We start from the raw sequence: 9,568 nt of genomic DNA, 5'->3' as shown, positions 1-9,568 counted from the left end.
GATTATTGAATTGTTCCCTAGTGACTCGCTCAGCCTGCTTTGTTATAGAATACAGGACCATCAGTCCAGGAGTGACACCACCGCTACTCTGCTGGGATGACCTACATAAGTTATTAATCAGAAAAAAATGCCTTACAGAGTTATAGGTCAGGCTGATAGGACATTTTCTCAGTTGGGGTTTTTCTCTTTCCAGATAACTCTAGTTTGTGATTAGTTGCCAGAAGAAAACAAAACAAAACAAAACAAAACAAAACAAAACAAAACAAAACAACAACAACAAAACAGTCATCATAGTGTTTATATGAGTACCTAATATCTTTCTGATTAAATTTGAAGTTTGAATAAAGAATTCAGGCAGAACGGTCATGTGGTGGCTAGCCATGAAAATGGTGGCTTCGGGAGAGAGTGGTGCTTCCGGTGGCGGAGGCAGCACAGAGGAAGCATTTATGACGTTCTACAGTGAGGTGAAACAAATAGAGAAGAGAGATTCAGTTCTAACATCCAAAAATCAAATCGAAAGATTGACTCGTCCTGGTTCCTCTTACTTTAATCCGAACCCATTTGAGGGTCTTCAGATAGATCCTGAAGTGACAAATGAAGAAATAAAAAAGATGATTCGTCAGTTGTCCGTCTTGGTGCATCCTGACAAAAACCAGGACGATGCTGACAGAGCACAGAAGGCTTTTGAAGCTGTGGACAAAGCTTACAAGTTCCTACTCGATTAGGAACAAAAGAAGAGGCTCCTGGATGTAATTCAGGTAAGAAAAGAATACGTGGAACAACACACTGTTAAAGAGCAAAACCACAACAACAACAACAACAACAACTGAAGAAGGAAGGAAAGCCTACAGATGTGGAGGAAGATGATCCCGAACTGTTCAAACAGGCAGTCTACAAACAGACCATGAAGCTGTTTGCTTAGCTGGAGATTATAAGGAAAGAGAGAGAAGCCAAAGAAATGCATGAGAGGAAGCGACAGAGAGAAGAGGTGATCAAAGCCCAGAAAAAAGCCAAGTGAGAAAGAGAGTGGCAGAAACACTTTGAGGAAAGTCGGGATTGTCGAGTGGACAGTTGGCGAAATTTCCAGGCAAATACGAAGGGGAAGAAGGAGAAGAATTGGACCTTCCTGCGGCCACCGAAAGTCAAGATGGAGCAGCGGGAGTAAGCAGCAGGACCACGGCCGGGCCACTCTGGCCAAGCCTCCCCACTGCCTCCTCCTGCTTCACGGACTCATTCATTCTTTCTCCACCTCCACCCCAACATAGAGTATCGATTGCTTTTTAGTCTATTTTGTTGTCAATACAATTTAATATCAATCAGAGTAATTCTTTGTACATTGAGATGCAGTCTTCCCGAGTTGGCCTCCAAGGGCTAGGCTTATAGGTGTGAGCCACTACTCTGGGCTGAAAACCTCCACAATGGGGAAGCAGGGTTAGTGTGGGCTGAGTCTGTATGGGCTCCCTGCTGTGAGCTCAGGAGAGGAGGGGCTTGGTCTCACCATCCCCTTCCTTTCTCCACGCATCCACCAGGATTGAGGAGCTTCTGACCCAGGCCGCCTTCTTTTCTCACAGCCTCTAACTTGATGTTTTATATTTGAATTGTGTGGCTCAAGGGTCATGTATAGTTTGTGGAAATTTTCCAATTAAATGTCTTGCTTACAATGGTGTTGCCCTGACTCCAGATCAGCCTGGGCCGCCTTGGGAAGCCATCCTTGAGGCCCTTGCTCCAATAGGAGAGGTATTGTGGATTCACAAGGCAGTCACTTGTTGCTCTGACGCCCTGTGGTGTTTGGCACGAGGCTCCCAGCCACTTAAACCTGTTCACTTTCGAAAGAGTTCGCCATCTTCCAGCCAGCCCCCTTGTGCCCGCACTTGTCTGCACTTATTAGTGGTAATATTCTTTTATGTATAATAAATTTTTATACCAAAAAAAGAATTCATGGTACCATAAATATGATCAATATGATCAATAGACTAAACGGTATGTGTAGGGGAGGACCAACTATTGTTTTGCTAAATGGATATGGTTTCAACTTGCCTTGTAAATATTCTAGATGGATACTGTGCTTAGCCTTGGCCAGATTGCCTTGAGCAACAGTTAATGCATAGACCTATAAATGATCAAAATGCTAAGAAGAAGCAATTGTTGAATGATCATTCCTAATGAGAATCTGTATCCCTAGTGCAAAGGCTCAGAGAACATGGTAGAACATGGGTCAGAAAACCTTTAGATTCTAATAGATGGGGAGAAATTCTGAGAAATGCTTCTTACAGACATGCCATGCCCACTGCACTCACAATCCAGAGAAGTTGTGGGTGCCTGCACAAGACCTACACAAAACTGGGCTGTCAATATTCTCTCATGATGGGGGAAGGCTTTATTAGGCTCTATTCCTTACCATGGGGATATTGGTTGTTAATTGCTCCTTGGAAAAAAGAAGTCATTTTTCTTCAGTGTTATAGCTTTTGGTAAATTGCTAATGTCCAATAAATAATCTCCCATTGATGTCCAGTCAGGCAACCCTCATGAAACTCAATGGCTCTTAAAAACACAAAAGTAGGAGGCTTTCCTAGTTATCTTTAACCATCTACTGGGCACATTCTAGAGATACCTGAGAAGGAAGTCACAACTAGAGGGACTGTCCAGGTGGATTGGCATTTGGGTGTGTCTGTATCAGCTTGCCTTGATTGTTAATTGATGTAGGGTGGGTAAGGTAATATTGAACAGTACCCTTGCTTGGGCAAGTACTACTGGGCTGTATAATGAAGCTGGGTAAGTGTAAGCCTGAGAATAAGGCATTAAGCTGTACTTCCTTGGATATGAGTAAGTTACTTGCTCAGGGGTAACATTACATGAAATAGCAAGCAGTTGTTCCTTCAGGTTCCTGACTTGAGTTTCTGCCCTGATGTGCCTCAATGATGGAAATTTAAGATGAAATAAAACCCCATTTACAGAATGTTTTGTCACTGTAAAAGAATAAAACTGTAACAGAGTAGAATTTGAGAAGAATAAAGTGTTCAGTGAGAATGAGGGAAGGATAAGAGAGAATAATATGAACACAATTATATATATATATAATTATTTATATATATATATATTTGTATGTGTGTGTGAAAGGGTAAAAAATACTAATAAATTCAACATTTTTAAATAAAATGAAAAACCTAAATATCAGAGCCCCATCGAATCAACCAACCAACCAACCAAACAGAACAAACTTTAGAGACAGTGTTGAATTGCTTAAATGATGACAGTTGATAGACGTGACCACAAGGTATGTGTTCCTGTTGTGATATGGTAGAGCAAATCTATTTAAAGCAAAGGTAAGACTTTAACAACTATCACTTTCATGCTGTTGATTAAAATGTTGCTAATTAATCATTAAGGGATTTATAAATTTCTGGTGTCTCTTTTGAAAATTTTATTTGCTTTGCTTCTCTCACAGTATTATGTACCTTGGTTTGGGAGGGTTTGCAGGGTTGTATAAGTTGAGTCTGGTCTTTGACTTAGGGTGTCTTTCACAGGTTGAATCTGGTACTGGTGTTCTAAGTGGGCATATGACAGGATAGGCCAGCTGTTAGAGATGTTAGCCAGGCTTAGAGGCCTAGCCTCTTTCCCTGTTGCCTTCCTTCAGCTCAGGTGGATATGCTATAGTCTTGCTGCTTTCTTTGTAAGCATAAGACTGAGGTTTGTTTGCCCAGTCACAGCAGAATAAAAATGGGAACAGCAGATCCCACTCCTTGACTTTCTATTGGGCCCTGTCTTCCTGCTGGAGGTGGGCTCTATAAATTCCCTCTCCCTACTGTTGGGCATTTCATCAAAGGTCCCTCCCAAGACACAGTCCACAGAACTCAAAAAGGTCAACAAGCTGAAGTGTCCAAGTGAGGATGCCTCAGTCCCACTTGGGAGAGAGAAGAAAGCAATCACAAGTAGGGAGGGAGGGACCTTGGAGGAAAAGTGGATGTGGGATGGGGGGGCGCCTGATCTCTTATTGAGTAAGGAAAAATTACTGAAGCCCTGAGGGCCAGCAGAAAGAATGTAAACAGGCAACCTCAGGAAATAGGAGGCTGAGGGGATCCCCCAAAATGCAGGAAAGATCTGGGAGGTGAGAGACTCCCAGGACTCATAGGGAGGGACCTTTGATGAAATGCCCAACAGTAGGGAGAGGGGACTTATAGAGCCCACGTCCAGCAGGAAGACAGGACATCAAGGGAGGAATGGGGTTGCCATTCCTCTGTCACACCTCTGACCCATAATTGTTTCTGTCTGAAAGAATTACAGGAATGGAAATGGAGGGGAACCTGAGGAAAAAAAAGGTCCAGCAACAGGCCCAAAGTGGGATCCAGCTGAAGGGGAGGTCTCAAGTTCTGACACTGTTACTGAAGCTATGGAATGCTCACAAAAAGGGACCTTTCATAACTGCCCTCCGAAAGACCCAAGAAGCAGATGAAAGAGTAAGATGTAGTTATTTGCACCAAACCAATGGACAGAAGCAGCTGACCCCTGTTGTTGAGTTAGGGAAGGCTGAAAGAAGCTGAGGAGAAGGATGATTCTGTAGGAGGACCAGCAGTCTTAATTAATCTGGATCCCTGAGATCTTTCAAACACTGGACCATAAAACAGGCAGCATACACCAGCTGATATGCGGCCCCTAACACACATACAGTAGAGGACTTCCAGGTCTGTGTTCATTCTGAGATGAAGCACCTAACCCTCAAGAGACTGGAGGCCCCAGGGAGTTTAGAGGTCAGGTGGGGTGGGTGGTGGGAGCATCCACGTGGAGATGGGTTGGGGTAGAGAGGAGGTATGGGATGTGGAGCAGTTGGAGGGTGGGTGGGGAGGGGCAGGGAATGGAATATGGACTGTAAAAAAATGAATTACAAATAGAATTAAATTTTAAAAAAGAAAGGCAAAAGGAAAGAAAAGAAAGTTCCCTATTCATTATTCATCCTAATCTATCAAAGACAAACAATGCAGAATCTTACCTAGCCAAATAGTGTACTTGGCCAAGGATAGTCCTAAGGACTCCATTGGTATTGATAACTACAGCAATAAAAATGTTTCTCAATTGCAAAGTGTATTGGTAAAAGCCAGGCACCAATCTTCATTGCTAAAAACATATTTGGTAAAAATTTCTACTTTAATGTTCTAAAAAGAGGGAGCCTTCTGAAAAACAGGCTTTGCAGTCCTACATGCAGAGTAAAATAGATGCATTAAGGATGGTCTCCATAAGCAGTCTGTGACTGAGTTGAGCGCAGTTGTCTCCTGGTTAAGATTCCACATTTTGCTCTGTGACATTTTACCAAGTTTTATTTAACTCAGAATTTTTTTCTTGAATTAGATTAGTGCAAGCTATATTTCAACTTGTTTTTTTGCTTAGGGAGAAGAAAGTTCCTGGGCTTATTTTAAATTATTAATTTAAATTGCTGTGCTAAATTACTAATTTTAAATTACTTATATTTTAAATTTATATTTTGCATAGGATGTCATTTACTTATTTACATATTTAACTTAATTTCCAAGGTGATGATTATGGTTTATATTTAACGCAAGCCTCTTCTATTCTTTCTCTTTTTTATTCCTTCATTCTACCTACCTCTCTCCCTCCCATTCCTGATAATTTTAGCTCAGGGTGCAGCTCTTGCTGCAGCGCAGAAACTTAGAGAATCAATATTCTGTTATGCTTTCTATAATACTTACTCTTATATTGTTTCTGGCCTGATTGAGCCATGCCAGAAACATAGGTGAATATTCTGTATCACATTTTAAGAAGTTACAGTTGTTGGCAGATAAACATATATATAGGCTCTGTATTAATATGAAGACAAACCCAAACCAACTGGAAAAGAAGCTGCCCGTGTTGTGGAGTCAATGTGAGAGAAAGGATGGAGAGCTGAGTCTAGCTAGGCAGTGAAAGATAGGGCAGGGTCTAGAGTTGGAATGGGTGGATAGATGGCTGATAGGTACAGATTGGTGAAGGGATAGGCAGCTGAGGAGGCCATGTCACCAAGGGGGATCAGGCAGCCCTCGAGACAGGAAATTTCTACCTGTCAATTCTTTATGAACATACTGGATGTCAAATGAGAGGTCATCAGGTGACCATTGCCATCAGAGTGGTAGGTACTTTTCACAGGCATCCAAAGCATATCTCTCTCTCTCTCTCTCTCTCTCTCTCTCTCTCTCTCTCTCTCGCTGTCATATTATATTATCTCTTTGTTCTGATGTTTCTGGTAAGTTTTGGGGCATTGTCTTTCTGGTAGGGATTTAATAAGTCCATGTAGTCCCATATTCTCAGTTCATCTTGAAATTTTCATGGTGTGGCACTCTTTCTGCTCACAGTCTGGGCTACTTTTTCTATATTAGTCTGTGCCACAGAAGTGGTAATGTCAGGATCATGTTCTTGTGGATCAACGCAGGCAAATTGTTATCCTCTACCCTGGAAATGGAGTCAAAAGCTACCTTTAAAATGAAGTCTTTAGAGCAAGGCAGTTTGAAAAAAAATTACTGCTTTACAAAATATCAAGTAACTTAAACCAGGGCAGAGCCTTATATAAACAATTATATATTTTTTCATTCAGCTAATTTACTTTATATGAATATTTTTACAGTCTTCAGTACTTAATTCAATTTTTGAGGTCGTAGGGAGATGTCTTTTTTGGTGTCTTTCAGAGTTTATTGAGATCCTATTGTTTTACAGTTATTCTGCAATCAATTTTTATAAATATATTATGGATACTTGAAAAGGAAGCATATATTTTGCAAAGCACAGCCCTATTGATTAACTCTTATTTTGTCCTTGAAATTGCCAATGACTTCAGGAAGGACTTTGAGTAGTGTATAAAAGTCTTCCTCAGTATGTGTATTGTTATCCTTAACCTTCTTTAAAACTTCGTTTTGTATTATAAATCTCTATTTCTCAAATAGATTTTACAAATGAGACTTTTGTTGTGACTGAACCCATTAATTAGAGCTAATTTATTCTCTCTGTTCTACTTTTAGTATCAAAAATTCAGTTGGCACTTCATTGTTACAAGTAATGTCTCATTTATATTTGATTTACTCACCACACTTGTGTCTTAGCTTTATTTTACGAACGTGTCTCCTATGAGCACTCTATGAGTGAGTGTGCTCTTATGAGTGTGTCTCCTATGAGCAAGGTTTTTTTTTAAATAATATCTGATATATATGGTTTTCAGAATAGAATTGAAACAGCTTATAATATTAAATATGTTTATAGGTTTGTTGTTTTTGAATGACTTGGCCTTTGACTTACGATTTTTAGATTTTCTTCCTAGTTACTGTTTTCTTTGGTAGCTATTCTGTTTAGTTACATTAACATTAACTACAATATTTTTGGTAACACAATATTTTAAAATAATAATGCAATTTTGAAAGTTTCTAAAACATAATTAAATAAACCATTTTGAAATAACAGAATTATAAATGCATCTAAATAATGTCATTTTATAGCTGGGAAAGTGAAAGTCATGTGTACTGAATAGTCTGTGAACGTTTTCTTCCATACTAGAATCATAGAACTTTGGATACGGAACAATATTTCATGAAATACACATATATAATAAATATAATAAATGTAAATGCATCATACATATACTAGCAGCTATTGAAAGTGAAGGTAAACCCTGTAAACATGCTAATAACCAATGGAAAATGATGATTTTTCTTCCATAGCATTTAAATAATTTAGCTCTGTTATCATTGGACCTATTAATTGGATAGAGAAACAAAACAGAATGTGATATGTTAGTTACTTTTCTATTATTGTTTACAAAGCACAATGACCAAAGCAACTGAATAGGAGAGAGGACTGATTTGGGTTTACACTCTTACAGGGGTCGAGTCCCTGGTGAATAGTGGAGAACAGCAGCAAGCATCGTGGTTGGAAATAACAAGCGGAGAGCACATATCCTTAACTGCAAGCAAGAAGCAGAGAGAGTGAAATAGAAACTGTGTGAGGGTGTGAGTCTTTAAACTTCCTTTTCCTTTCTCTGACAAGGCCACTCCCAAAGCCTCCCCAAACAGTGATGTTAACTGAGGCCCTAGCATTTACATGCCCAAGTGAATAGGGGCATCTCATTCAAACCACTACAATATATTTATTGATTGAATGGTAATTAAAGCATAATGGGTTTTGACATATAATCCACATCCTACCAGGTTCACCCTTTTAGGTGTGTAATCAGATAGCTTTAGCACATTTGGAGTTGTGATCTACCAGAGTGCTTCCCAGTTTAATGTCATCATTATGCTCAGTAGCAGCCACTCCTCATTCTGCTTCTTCTAGCCTACCAACCGTCTATGGATTTACCTCTTTTGGAGACTTTGTATGTAAACGAAATGTATCAGGTGTGGTCTTTCATAACAAGCTTCTTTCACTTAGCAAACCTGTTGAAGGTACATTCATGTTGTAGTATGGAACATAGTACTTTATTCTACTTTAAGGCCAAATAATATTCCATGGGGTGGTTATCTATCTTTTCCTGTCTCTCTCTTGATGATAAAATTTTATGTGACCCAAGAATAAAATCACAAGTGATTAAAAAAACATAAGCAGGCACATCTCTTCTCTGATAATAGTTTTGACCATATTTTTGAAGATCTGCCACTAAATACAAGAAGAAAATATTCCAGCTGTCTTACAACTTAGCTACTTTTTGGGTTTCTAGTAAAGTTGCTGACAATGCGTAGATTTGCAGTTTACTGTATGCATTTGTTTTGCTTACCTATTTGAAACTGTTTAACACCATGGCAGTGCCACAGGGGCATGACAAATGAAAAAAGGAACATTGTCCCTTCAGTATATAAGTACTGGTTTCTCTTGTGTAGTACAATGTTAGAAATGGAGTTTCCAATATCATGGTGATAGCGATTAATCAGCGAATCCAGGTCCCTAACGTCTTTTTAATAATGAAAGAGTTGAGATTAAGCACTAGTCATCCTTAATGGAATAGGGATGTAGTATGCCAGGGCAGAGAATTTCAATTTATTCCCTTGTGATTTTGTTGGTTGGGGTTTACTTCCCTCTCGTGTGTTTTTGAGGCTTCAATTCAAGCTACAGAATAGAAACTGGAACTTCCATGGCACATTTTCAGAGCTGTGTGGACATAACTATGTCACATATGTGTGGCTGTGGTGTGATGTATGCAAGTGCACCTGTGTGTGCTGTCCTGAAAGCCTGGAGCTCAGAGGAGGATGCCAGGAACTTTCTTCCTCTACAACACTCCATTTATCCCCTTATGACAGGGTGTCTCACTGGACCATTTTTGTGGGGCTGGGTTACTTGGCCATAAGTTCCATACCTTCTGAAATATCCCCAGCTATGGTTCCAGCACTGGGGTTAGGTGTACACATGGTCACATCACTGCCCAATTTATCTTATTTTATTGGTGTTGATATGTGTGTGTCTGTGTAAATGAATGTCCTGTGTGTTCAGGAGCCTGAGGAGTTCAACATAGGACATCAGATCTCCTGGAGCTGGGGCTACAAGCAGTTGGGAAGCCTCAGATGTGTTTCTGGAAGTCAAAATCTGTTTGTCTGGAAGAGTAGCA

General features: G+C 39.9%; 1 pseudogene; it reads left to right on the top strand.

Moving 5' to 3' along the window:
• The first annotated feature begins 386 nt into the window (after nucleotides 1-386).
• On the top strand, nucleotides 387-1,251 carry LOC110307370 (annotated as a pseudogene).
• Nucleotides 1,252-9,568: the final 8,317 nt, after the last annotated feature.

Source organism: Mus caroli, chromosome 12, assembly GCF_900094665.2.
Source record: "Mus caroli chromosome 12, CAROLI_EIJ_v1.1, whole genome shotgun sequence".
In the NCBI taxonomy this organism is placed as follows: Eukaryota; Metazoa; Chordata; class Mammalia; order Rodentia; family Muridae; genus Mus; species Mus caroli.
Note: the sequence above shows the minus strand (reverse complement) of the source record. Positions and strands in the feature narration are given on the sequence as shown.